At 41.6% G+C, this 12,594-nt stretch overlaps 1 pseudogene across 1 annotated transcript; it reads left to right on the top strand.

Annotated features, from left to right (window-relative positions):
- The first annotated feature begins 639 nt into the window (after positions 1-639).
- Positions 640-12,179, top strand: LOC145421279 (voltage-dependent L-type calcium channel subunit alpha-1C pseudogene; annotated as a pseudogene). Its single transcript, XR_013902605.1, has 3 exons — positions 640-670; positions 2,457-2,889; positions 11,445-12,179. The product of XR_013902605.1 is annotated as a voltage-dependent L-type calcium channel subunit alpha-1C pseudogene (transcript).
- The last annotated feature ends 415 nt before the right edge of the window (positions 12,180-12,594 follow it).

Raw genomic sequence — 12,594 nt, 5'->3', positions numbered from 1 at the left:
TACGCCACAGTTGCATGCAAAAAATGCTGAAATTAGTAACTAACTTCTCAAATAAGTCCAGTGTGTTGTTTCTTTCTGTCATGTGTGTATAATATTTGTGTTTTCTTGTTTTTATGATTGAATGCCTAACACAGTTATCATCATCATTGTCATGCATATTTATATAAATATTGGACTTTTTTGGATCACTTAAGTAGCATTTAAATACAAGCACATTTAAGATGGTTGTACTGTTTTTCATGGGCGTATCAGAGTCCAGTAGCTGTACATATTTGAAGATTCAGTGTGCTTGTTGAGGCTTAAGAGTTGTTGTTAGAGGCATGGTACATGGATTAAAAAGAGAGGGAAAGAAAAATAGGGAACTAATTATACTGATTAAGTAATTAGCAACTTCAGTAATGAATTTTAATATATCTTTAGTAAGGGATAAATTATTATGTTTTACATTGCCAAAAAGCATGTGAGATTTGCCAGCACCCTTCTAAGTTGCTCTTGACGAGTCAAATTCTGTGGATAATGCTACAGTCACAATGAATTTATAATCTTGTTGCCTTTGAAATAGTTTCTTCGAAGACAAGGACCAGGTTTGTGACCACTTGCAGGTAGCTGCTGTTTTCAAAACAACTTTGACGCTTCAAGATGGCGATGAAACGCTATCAGTCGGCTATCAGTTTGGCAATTACATGCAATTTGTTTGTGATGATATGCGAATTAACTCTTATAAACGCAAATATGTTAAAAATATTTTGCAGGCCAGTTCCGTTCATCGGCACAGACTGACTGAGATGGATTACGACATGTTGACAATCAATCACCGCAACTACTTGCATTCAGTCGCTGAATACGAAAATTTTTTTTTAGTCCAATCACCAGGCAACCATCCATTTTCCCTAGTCACAGGGATATTGCTGTCCTATTTTTACTTTACTGTGACTGAGTAAGAAAGCAGCACTTGCAGATGATTAGGCGATAGATGTATATACACTCTGTGCATGCGTTATAGTCACTATAGTCCTCAGGATGTGATGTACTGTTCCCTCAGGCCATCGCCCAGTGTGAGTGCATTTGTAAAAACCTGTAGCAGTGAAGTGAGAGGAGCAGGATTTTAGCAGACATTGTGAATGCCCTGTAATTGTAGGATAAATCTACTTCTCTCCTCCTCCTCCCTCTGAACCCACTCACATTTCTCCTTCCTCTGTCTTTCTAGCTCCTTATCTCTGTTGCAACAGCACAGGATGGATTAACTTTACAGAGGTTCTTTAACTTTTGGATTCTTCCTCTTCCAAAAGAATTTCACTTTATGAGATTTACGAATTCGACATTGCTAAATCTACAAAGATTAAGCTTTTCATTTCCACCATGCATTAGTTGTGCTAAAAGATCTAGTGATCTACTATATGGCACTGCAACATCGAGATAATGATATATATTCCAGTTTGTATGATTAAATAGTATATCTACTAAATCTATTGCGTTCAAACAATTTAACAATTTTAAAATTAGTTTTTCTTTTTAATCATTAAAAACAAACATTTTCTGCTTTGATATCAGTAGCTCTGACTACTGTTTCACAAACATACCCTTGTCTCTGCAAAGCACTGTTACTTCTTCCATCTGTAGAAAATTTCCATGTGCACTTGCACGCTTGGCTTTGTGTGAATAATAATTGTTTGCATAAAATTTCAGCGTATAATCTATATGCACAGTGGAAACATTTGCTGAGTTGTCAGAGAGAAGGAGGGCTGAGAGGATATTATAACTGTCTTTAATCTGGCTAAGCATACAGTATGGTTAATCCGGTGTCTTTGTTTTACACCGTCTTATTCCCACGATTTGTTTGCGTAAAACTATGTAATCTCACAGAGATTATTGTAATTCTGTCTCTCTCTTCTTTTTTTTATCTTTTATTTCAATACAAGCATTTGTTGTCCCCAGTCTTATTCTTTTCAGGGCTAAACACGTTCTGGATTTTTCAGTGGGTATTAATCTTTAAAGCTGGGAGACCTATCATTTTAAACATGTTAGTTCCCTACAACTACACCCAAAGAACTGTTTGCTACTCAGTTGTTTTTAATCTCCCCAAGTAGACATTGCTAAATTCTTGATTGAGGGATCCAGCCATGCACAAGTGGTACTAGTGCCATCAAGTCTTTCACATGGATGTTGAAGTACTACATTTGATGGCTTGTGATGAAGACATCACAACATTGTCAAGACCTTAGACTTTCAGTTAAAGTGGTTAGCTCTTTTGAACTCGATAGCTAACAAAAATACAAAGTACAGGGCATCATAACTGATGAGTTTGTGCTTTATCCAGCCTCTTCAGAATATTCAGAATAATCTAACAAACCAACAAACTAAACAGTTTTTGAAGCAAATCCCTTCTATAAGTAATCCATAAATTTATGTAGCTAACTTCCTGTCTCCTCTGTCTTTTCTCTTTTTCTCAATTCCAGGCTCCGACTACTCTCCCCCTCCTCCTCTTCCTCGACCTCCTCCACCTGGCCTGACCAATGAGCACAGTGGTGGCACTAGCCATGGCGACCATGGTGGAGGAGGGGGCGGGGTCAACCATGGAGTGGGCGTGGTTGGTCTGGCTCCAGAGCACATCCCTACACCGGGGGCAGCCCTGAGCTGGCAGGCGGCGATCGATGCCGCGCGGCAGGCGAAGATGATGGGTAATGCCGCATCGGGTGGAGGGGCGGGGCTTGGGTCCGGAGGGCGAGGGCCCATCTCCACGGCCAGCTCCACGCAACGGAAGAGACAGCACTATACCGCTAAACCCAAGAAACAAACCACAACGACAGCCACAAGGCCGCCACGAGCTCTACTCTGCCTCACACTCAAGAATCCTATCCGCAGGGCCTGCATCAGCATCGTAGAGTGGAAGTATCCTTCAACAAACTATGGGCAAAGGGTTGTTCCCTGTGTAGTGCTTTCTCATAGATCAGATCCTTATCAATTGGTTGCATAGTCTAAAGAAAATCAGTTAAAAGTAGAATTTGTCCATGTCAGTTTCAAAATGTAAAGGGTTATGGCCCATCTTTATCAAGCGCTTTGGGTGCCTTGAAAAGCGCTATATAAATCCAATCCATTATTATTATTATTATTATTGTACTGGAGAGTTATATGATGACATTTCTATATTTTACAACTATATATAATGTTCCTGTGCAAACATATACATGTAGGATAAATATGTTTCAACTGCAAACCACGGACTTTATCTGATCGTATTTCTTTATTGGTCCTGTCCCGTTGTGAAGCCTCAAGCTAAGCTTTTTTGTTGTTGGCATTTTTGAGTTTTAAAACTGGATGTGATGAGAAAGGGGTGAATCCGAGTAAGTGATATATATATATATATAATCAGCCGAGACTGCAAGACCAGACTGACCAACCTGTGCACTGCCTGGATTGATTACAAGAAGGCCTATGACTCAATGCCCCACAGCTGGATACTGGAATGCCTAGAATTGTACAAGATCAATGGGACCCTAAGAGCCTTCATCAGGAACTCAATGGGGATGTGGCGTACAACACTAGAGGCCAACTCCAAGCCCATAGCACAAGTTACCATCAAGTGCGGGATCTACCAAGGAGATGCTCTGTCCCCACTGCTGTTCTGCATAGGCCTGAACCCCCTCAGTGAGATCATTAACAAGACTGGCTACGGATACCGACTACGGAACGGAGCAGTTGTCAGCCACCTCCTGTACATGGATGACATCAAGCTGTATGCCAAGAGTGAACGAGACATCGATTCACTGATCCACACTACCAGGCTATACAGCAATGACATTGGAATGTCGTTCGGACTGGAGAAGTGTAGTCGGATGGTAACAAAGAGAGGGAAGGTAGTCAGAACTGAGGGGATTGAACTACCAGAAGGCAACATTGCAGACATAGAGGACAGTTACAAGTACCTGGGGATCCCGCAGGCAAATGGGAACCATGAAGAGGCCGCTAGAAAGGCTGCAACCACCAAGTACCTGCAGAGGGTCAGGCAAGTCCTGAGGAGTCAGCTGAATGGTAAGAACAAGATCCGGGCCATCAACACATACGCCCTGCCCGTGATCAGATACCCTGCTGGGGTAATAAGCTGGCCAAAGGAGGAGATAGAAACCACTGACATAAAGACAAGAAAGCTCCTTACCATGCATGGAGGGTTTCACCCCAAGTCCAGCACCCTGAGGCTGTACGCTAAGCGGAAGGAAGGGGGCCGGGGACTGGTGAGTGTCAGCACCACAGTCCAGGATGAGACAAGGAACATCCAAGAATACATTGGGAAGATGGCCCCAACTGACCGAGTGCTCAGTGAATACCTCAGGCAGCAGAAACCCAAGAAAGAGGAGGGAGACGAGGAACCATCATGGAAGGACAGGCCCCTGCACGGTATGTACCACCGGCAGATAGAGGAGGTGGCTGATATCCAGAAATCCTACCAGTGGCTGGACAAAGCTGGACTGAAAGACAGCACAGAGGCACTAATCATGGCAGCACAAGAACAAGCTCTGAGCACAAGATCCATAGAGGCTGGGGTCTATCACACCAGGCAAGACCCCAGGTGCAGGCTGTGTAAAGATGCCCCAGAGACAATCCAGCACATAACAGCAGGGTGCAAGATGCTAGCAGGCAAGGCATACATGGAACGCCATAACCAAGTGGCCGGCATAGTGTACAGGAACATCTGTGCCGAGTACAACCTGGAAGTCCCGAGGTCAAAATGGGAGATGCCCCCAAGGGTGGTGGAGAATGACCGAGCTAAGATCCTGTGGGACTTCCAGATACAGACGGACAAAATGGTGGTGGCTAACCAACCGGACATAGTGGTGGTAGACAAACAGAAGAAGGCGGCTGTAGTGATCGATGTAGCGGTTCCGAATGACAGCAATATCAGGAAGAAGGAACACGAAAAGCTGGAGAAATACCAAGGGCTCAGAGAAGAGCTCGAGAGGATGTGGAGGGTGAAGGTAACGGTGGTCCCCGTGGTAATCGGAGCACTAGGTGCGGTGACTCCCAAGCTAGGCGAGTGGCTCCAGCAGATCCCGGGAACAACATCGGAAATCTCTGTCCAGAAGAGCGCAGTCCTGGGAACAGCTAAGATACTGCGCAGGACCCTCAAGCTCCCAGGCCTCTGGTAGAGGACCCGAGCTTGAAGGATAAACCGCCCGCAGGGGCGTGCTGGGTGTTTTTTACATATATATATATAGCAGTCTCCCAGAGTAGAAACTTGTCAGTCAAACGGTGATTCAAATCCTTCCCAAAAGCCCATAAATTCATGAGTAAAGTATTAGCAAAGGTTATAGAGCAAGGGGGGCAATTACAGTTTTCCCAGACTTCTAAAGAAAAAGATTGTATAGAATACAAGCTTAAAGCACTTCCTCATTGGCTCACCTTTAAGGCCCAGAAGCTACATCCATCTTTTATATACAGTTCTTACTGCAACCATATTCCACCCCCTTGTTTTTTAGATTTAGGATGAAATTATTGGAGAGACGCAGATGGAACAGCATGTCATAAAAAAATAGAATTATAGCTAATTGATGTTTTTATATGTATGATTAATAACTGGTAGAGGATGCACAGGTGGATTTACAAAAAGCTGATTCTGAAGCGTCTTTTTCTGTTATTTCAAAGTGGATTTATGTATGTCTTTTGGGCCTTTTTGTCCTACTGGACATCCATTCCCATTCTTTAATTTTAACTTTAAAATTTCTTTCCAGGACAATGAGTAAAAATTTCCATGGTCCACTGAGAATATTTTATCCCTTTCCTCCCCCCCATAATGATAATCCCATTCGTATGGGGCTTTAATCAATCTCTCTCTGTCCTCTAGCTCTCAATAAGTGTGATTTTCCCTCTTCACTCAGTAGTCTTAATCCCTTCTCCCCTTCCTCTGCCTGCCCTTCTCCCTCTTTTACTACTCTTCTCTTTCATCTTACATTCTTTATTTCTGTTTTCTCACAGGAGGATGAAAAAATTGTCTCATTTTCATCCCTCCTTCACACTTCTCCCCTTGCTATTTCAAAGTGTATTTATCCTCTTTCCCCCAGGTCCATCCACACCTCTGTTCATCCTTTACCCCCACCCCCCATCCTCCACCTAGGAGTCTCAGCATTTAATAGCCAACCCTCCCTCTGTCCACCCAAATCCCAAATTCTTACTGTTCTTCCTTTCAACCCTGCTTCTCCAGTTTTGTTTTGTTTTTTTAAAATCTATTTTTAAGTTCCTGAACATAATGACATGGTTCTCCCTCAGGGTGCGAAAGAGACGGGGAAATGGAGAGATAGACAGAAATGGCCTGTGTCACACTCAAAATAATCAATAGTAGGTGCATGTCCACATAAGCCTCGACTCAGCAAGAGCACAATTGCACACGGTTCTTAGAGGAACAGAAGGAGAGGAAAAGGAGGGGTCAGGAAAATGAGAAAGGCAGGGATGTGGGCAGGACATTGATGTCGACAGGAGAGATAATGGAGCTGAGTAACAGAGAAGGGACGGAGGGAGTGAGAGATTGAGGGGAGGACGGAAAAGGTAAACAAGAAAATAGTGAGTGGAGTGGAGGGAAGGAGGTAGAGGTGTGGGTTTAGAATAGAAGGATCATAAGGGAAGAGAAGAGGAAGGAAGTAGAAAGCAGTGCAAAATGGTAGGAAATAGAAGAAGATATAGGAAGTATGTGTTTTAATGCATGTGCTGGGTGGGTTGCATTAACAAATTAACAAGTCACAATAAATCAGTGTTGATAATATTATAGGCTCTAATGGACCTCACATGTTCACACTATAAGCTAGTCTGAAAAACATTGTTCAGACTACTTGATAATGTCCAGATCAGAAAGCTGAGATTGTGCATTACTGTTAATTGTTTTACCCCTTAGTGTCTGTTAATGAACAAAAAGCAACACTGCATTTGGGCTGCCTAATGACTTCCAGACAGAAAGATGAATATGCTATACTAGCTCTTTTTGTAGCAGGGACAGATCTAAAGGGGGCAAGGGGAGCAACTGGCCCCCTGCTGTAGAAACTTGCCACATCCAGCAGCTGCCCCAACTTTTATGTCCTTAAAATACTTTTCGTCTGTGCCATTGTTTTGCCAGTGAGTACTGCACGGTGTGAGCAAAGTTGTTCTGCTTTAAAACTTGTAGAAAAATCCCTTTGTGTTTGTTTTCTTAGATGAGATAATGATACTTTAAATGGTTTTTGTGGATATTTTGGTAATTTGCCCCTGCTTTGCCCCACCATGTAAGGTTTTCTAGATTTTCCACTAACCCATTGTGGATACTACAAAATTCGTAGTATTAAGAGCTGTGCTTTGTACAACTTTACACCTGGAAAAACAAAATGGGAAGGATACTTTGGCTTTAGCTAGGTGGTTAGTTGCTAATGTCTCTTTACATTCTTTTCTTGTAAATTGCTAGCTAGAGCCTCCTTTCCAACTGTGTCATGAATATGGTGAAAGACAGGAAGCAGGAATAGTCAAGGATCAGACTCTCGTCTTTCAGGTCTTTCAGTCATCAAAAAGCAAATTTTATGACTATAACCTAGCCTAGCCTGGCACAGTGGGCATTGTTATCGTCTGAGCCTGACATTACAGGCTATATTTATCAAAAAACTACAACGAAAAAAGTGCTTAAGTTTCACAAATTTTAATTTGAACAAAAGTTTCCATTTACATAGATTCCCTCCATCATGCAGGTTAACTTGTGAATCTGCCATGAATTCATGAAAGTGGAGTCAGACCTATATTATTGAGTTTGTTTATGGAAACGGTGAGCGTGTTGTCCCGACGGTCACCTTGTGTATCTGTCATTATCGTGCCAATAACCTATCAACTGTCCAGCTGTGCAGAAGCTGGAAAATATAAGCCAAAAGCATGAATAAACCCTGAGGGCTTCTGGAACAATCTAACCCAGTGAACTGATGAGATTATTAGCCACAATTCCCTGAAATCATTCATTTAAACTGCTCAGTGTGGGAAGGAAAAGAGCGTTGGTGAGGTGACAGAAAGAAAATGGACATTAAAATGTGCTCTTAAGAAAACTGCAGCTAAAAAGGCATGGCCTCTGAGTCACGAAGAAACGTGGAAGAAACACAATTAACACCATTAACACCAAGTCTTTGTTTTTCTGCTTTTCTATTTAACCTCCCTGCTATGGGATGTCCTTCGTAACTGCAGTGCGGGCATGCTGTTGAACATGTGGGTGACTCGGTGTCCACTCTGGTGTATGTTTTGTTTATATATGTGAGGCTTTATGCGTGCATGTCCTGTGTACTGTGAGTACCTCTGTCTCTGGAGATAGAGATCCAAAATCCTCCGCTTTTCCTCCTCTGTTACCATGACAACTGCTGCTGCTCTCAACAGGTCAATGGGGCCTGTCTAAGCTCACACAAGCACACACTCAGATTAGAGAACACACAGCAACACTCTTGAAGAACACACACGTACTTGAACACAGATGATAAAGGACTAAAACACAGACACACAGTGCTCTCGCGTGCTGTGTAATTATAGCCTGGAAACATTACCTGCACGCTGCAAGGTCAGCGAGAGAGACATCTTCCTAACTACCATGTTCTCTATATGAAATCACACTAAGTTGTCATTTTCAAAAGGTGTTATTTAGCGCATTTACAAACAGACACATGCATGCACACACTTCCCAGCTACAGCTAATAAACTCCACAGGCTTACATGAAGAATTGCACTGTTCGTATACATTTTCAAACTCAGGAAACTAGATATCGGGATATCAGCATAACAAGTAACCTCACTCTCCTCGATAGTATAAGTATAGCCCAGATTCCTTACGGGCTTTTGAAAAGATAAGAGATTATCTGAGTTATTGTAAACTGTATGTGGCGTTTATGTGATCCAACTGTACAGAGAGAAGCTCTAGAAATAACAGCTTCAGGGGTACTAGGATGCAATCCCAAAGTGAAATTCTGTTCCAAGCAACACAGTTAGCCTGTCAGAATGCAGAATATGTATCAGCCGTAAAAGCCTCTCAGCTTCATGGATGTTGATTTCAATTTTATTTACTCTGGTTAATTTTAGAGCTCTCAGTTTGCTTGCAGCAAAATGTTGATTCCCAGTGATATTTCTTTATTTCCTGTGGTCTTAAAGATGCATATTGCTATTGTTGTTATGCTAATTAATGTACGTTACGAATAGATTTGGTACAGACCTCCCAAATTTCCTCCAAGTGTTGTTTTGCTCTCAACAGCACAGCAGACAGTAGATTTATTATCATGCTGATGGAAGCAGACCTCAAGGGTTTTTGAAATTATGGGTCAGGAATGCAGAATGAGTCACAGGCCTATTTTTCAGTGGGTCCCCATATGTCTGAAGTGAGTTTAATGAGCCCTTGGTAGAAGGGTGAGTGATTAAGTTTGATGCATTTTGGTCCCAAGCTGAACGAGCTGAATGATCTCGTGGCCGATGGTGTTCAAGAGTCAATTCTTAATCCAAACATAAACAAAACATTTGCTTGATGGTAATAATTTGAAGCTCTTTCTCTTTTATGTGTTTACAGTGCTGTTCTTACAACAGAAGTTAAGCCTCTAAAATGAATAGGAGGTCTGTTTCTAGTCACACAGCAATTATTAATGGTGCAAGTAGTATGATTGCTAAAATTGTTGGGGCCATTTTTGGGGAATTACTTACCCATTTCTTATTGGTCATCTAAACCTATTGCAAGCAATACTTCAGAAGACTATAAGGCTGTGATCTGTAGAACTTGTTGGGGTTAAAACGAGAAAATCCAAAGTAAATTCAGACTTTTGCATCCAATTCTTTTTTTTTTGTTTGTTTGTTTTTTTTAAAGTCATTTAAGATGTGTGCTGCAGAATCATTCCACTCTGGAACAGTTCAAAGAAAACATTAAAACCCCCAAATTACCATGGCATTCATGCCCATGTTGAATGTATGTAAACTTCTAACCATATCTGAATGTTGATTTATTTTTTACCATCTGCAACTCTAAATAAGAAGTTTATGACAGGCCAGACGGATCCATGCTTTAATGATTTCTGCATCAAATTCTGACACTACCGTCTGAATGTAGCAGCAGAAATTGAAACTCATCAGACCAGGCAACATGTTTCCAATCTTCTATTGTTCAATTTTGGTGAGCCCATGTGAATTATAGCCTCAGTTTCCTGTTCTTAGCCGACAAGAGTGGCATCCAGTGTGGTCTTCAATTCCTGTAGCTCATCTGCTTCAAGGTTTTATGAGTTGTGCTTTTGGTGATGTTCTTATGCAACAAGTGGCCTCAACCATGTCTACATGTATAAATGCAATGAAGTGCTGTCAAGCGATTGGCCGATTAGATTAATTTACCAGTTGTTACAGCACCTGCAAAACCGCCACTTCCAAGTCCAACAGTGAGATTCAGTGTAGTGAATAATTAAACCCTGGTCTCAAGGACAAAAAAAAAAAAACCCAACTGCTTTCGCGGTATGATGCAATATGTTAGTGTCAGCTAATATATATGACTTTGCTGATGGTTTGTCTTCAGGATTGGAGGTTTTGACAGCTCGAGTCATCAGTACATTGCTGTTTACATTATACCTTGAGGTCTGGAGTCTAGACTAATTTGATATGCAGCCGAGAGTGAAGGCAGACAGGAGGGGAACAAAGTAAGAAAAGGAAGGTAAGAATAGAAGAAGAGGGAGGGCAAGAAGAAGGTGGAGGGAGGTGACAGCAGTGGCAGTTTGTAATTGTGTTGATGAAAACCAGAGCTCCTCTATCTCTCCTTCACACTCTCTCCCTTTCTTTCTCTTTATCTGTAGCTCTCCTCTCTCTCCCACCCCTCTCTTTCTTTCTCTCTCTCTCTCTCTGAGGCCCAAAATAATGAGGTCACTCCCCTCTGAAGGACCGTTCCAAATAAAAGCCCTCTGTGTCTCTCCTCTCTTATTCCATCTTGCTCTCACTCTTTCCTCATCCCGTCTTCCACGCGACAGGCCTGCTCCTTGCCGCACCCATATTAGGCCATGCAGCGTCTCTCTAACCCTCGCCTCCCTCCACTACGCACAAAGAGGTCTCTAAGTAAGCCAGCGTGTGTCATTGTTAACAAAAAGCCAAACTCACTGACTTTGATCTCTCTCCTTGTGTACACTCCTTGTGCACTCTGCGATGTTTATATATACCTATGCTTATGTAAAGATGTATTGCTGTGGTTAAAAATACTTCTCTGTTGAAACAACATGCTTAATATGAAGACTTTTTCTATACAAGGAGGTCAGAAACCAGAGTCTATATTATTTTGTGTTTTCCATCACAGATTTTAAAACCAACTCTGAGGTACTCCAAAAGCAGAAGAAATGTATTTGACTCAGTTTAATGTTTTTAAAGTGTACTCAAGTAAACCAAGATAATCATTGCTATGTAAATGCCTCTGTATCTCTTGTTTTGTGTACACTATTCCACCTTAACTTTTCACTCAGACCATTTGAGATCATCATCCTGATGACAATTTTTGCCAACTGTGTGGCCTTAGCTGTCTACATCCCCTTTCCTGAGGATGACTCGAACGCCACCAACTCCAACTTGGTGAGTAGTGCATGATATTTAAGCTCTTTTACAGCTCAGTATGCTCGCTTGCGGTTTGGTATATTAGATGCTGCTTGGTTCACTGGGTATGTTTTTGCAGTCCTGTTGCTTCGGCCTGACACTTGAGTTACCTTGTGTTTGTAGGGGGTGATTTATTAAGCAATTCATTAGCAGCATTTGCTGTTTTTCCTTAGCGTTCTAGCGTGTAATTTGCACATTTCCAGTTGATTCATCCTTGTATGATTTACTGTCATGAACTGTATGCGGTTTTGCCAAGTTAGCGAAGGTACAGCATAAGAATGAGCGAGTAAAATTAATGAAAGGCAGAAACTTTGGGGTAAACGCGCATGGAATTACCCTAATTTTTTGAAAAGGTTATTGATTATAACTTTTAACTTGAGTTCAGAGTTGTACGAAATATACAAAGCTTTGTGGGTTAATCTGCTCAAAGATGAGGCCTCATTTTTTGTGGGCAAAACCATCATTTTGGTCTGCACTGAGGAACTGCGAACTTTTGTTGGTGGCCTGACTTGACTTGTTTTAATTGGCTGATTTTCTTTCTTTCTTCTTTCATATTGTACTAAATGTTACATATTGAAGAAAAAATGAGTTATTAATAAAAAGAGATTTGCAAATTGTATTTTTGCATTGTTCATTCATATGTTAAGAGTTGATAAAAAGCTTTGTATTAAACCTTTGAAAAATTTAAATGGGTTTCAGAGCTACACTGACAGTAACCACAATGATGACACATTAAACTCAGCCACGATTTGATAAGCTTCTTGTGATGTTAGGAATGCTTGGCTTTTTCAGTCATAAAGTGTCCCCATAAATGCTCAGTGAGGCTGCGGTCAGGTGCTTGCAGATTATTACAGTCCACTTTAGTGGACTGAAGTGTTGTGTACTTCATTTAGCAAATCCCGCAACTGTGGTGAAGCTACTTTTCTGTCTTTCAGTGAAAATAATGCCTGATGTATTGATCTTTTGATTATGTGGTCAGTTTTGTTCTGCCTGACCGTGCTTGGGAAACAGCTGAACCAGTTT

The sequence above is a fragment of the Astatotilapia calliptera genome, chromosome 17 (assembly GCF_964374335.1).
Source record: "Astatotilapia calliptera chromosome 17, fAstCal68.1, whole genome shotgun sequence".
NCBI classification, from domain to species: domain Eukaryota; kingdom Metazoa; phylum Chordata; class Actinopteri; order Cichliformes; family Cichlidae; genus Astatotilapia; species Astatotilapia calliptera.
The sequence above is the reverse complement of the archived record's forward strand: the minus strand, read 5'-3'. Positions and strand labels throughout refer to the sequence as shown.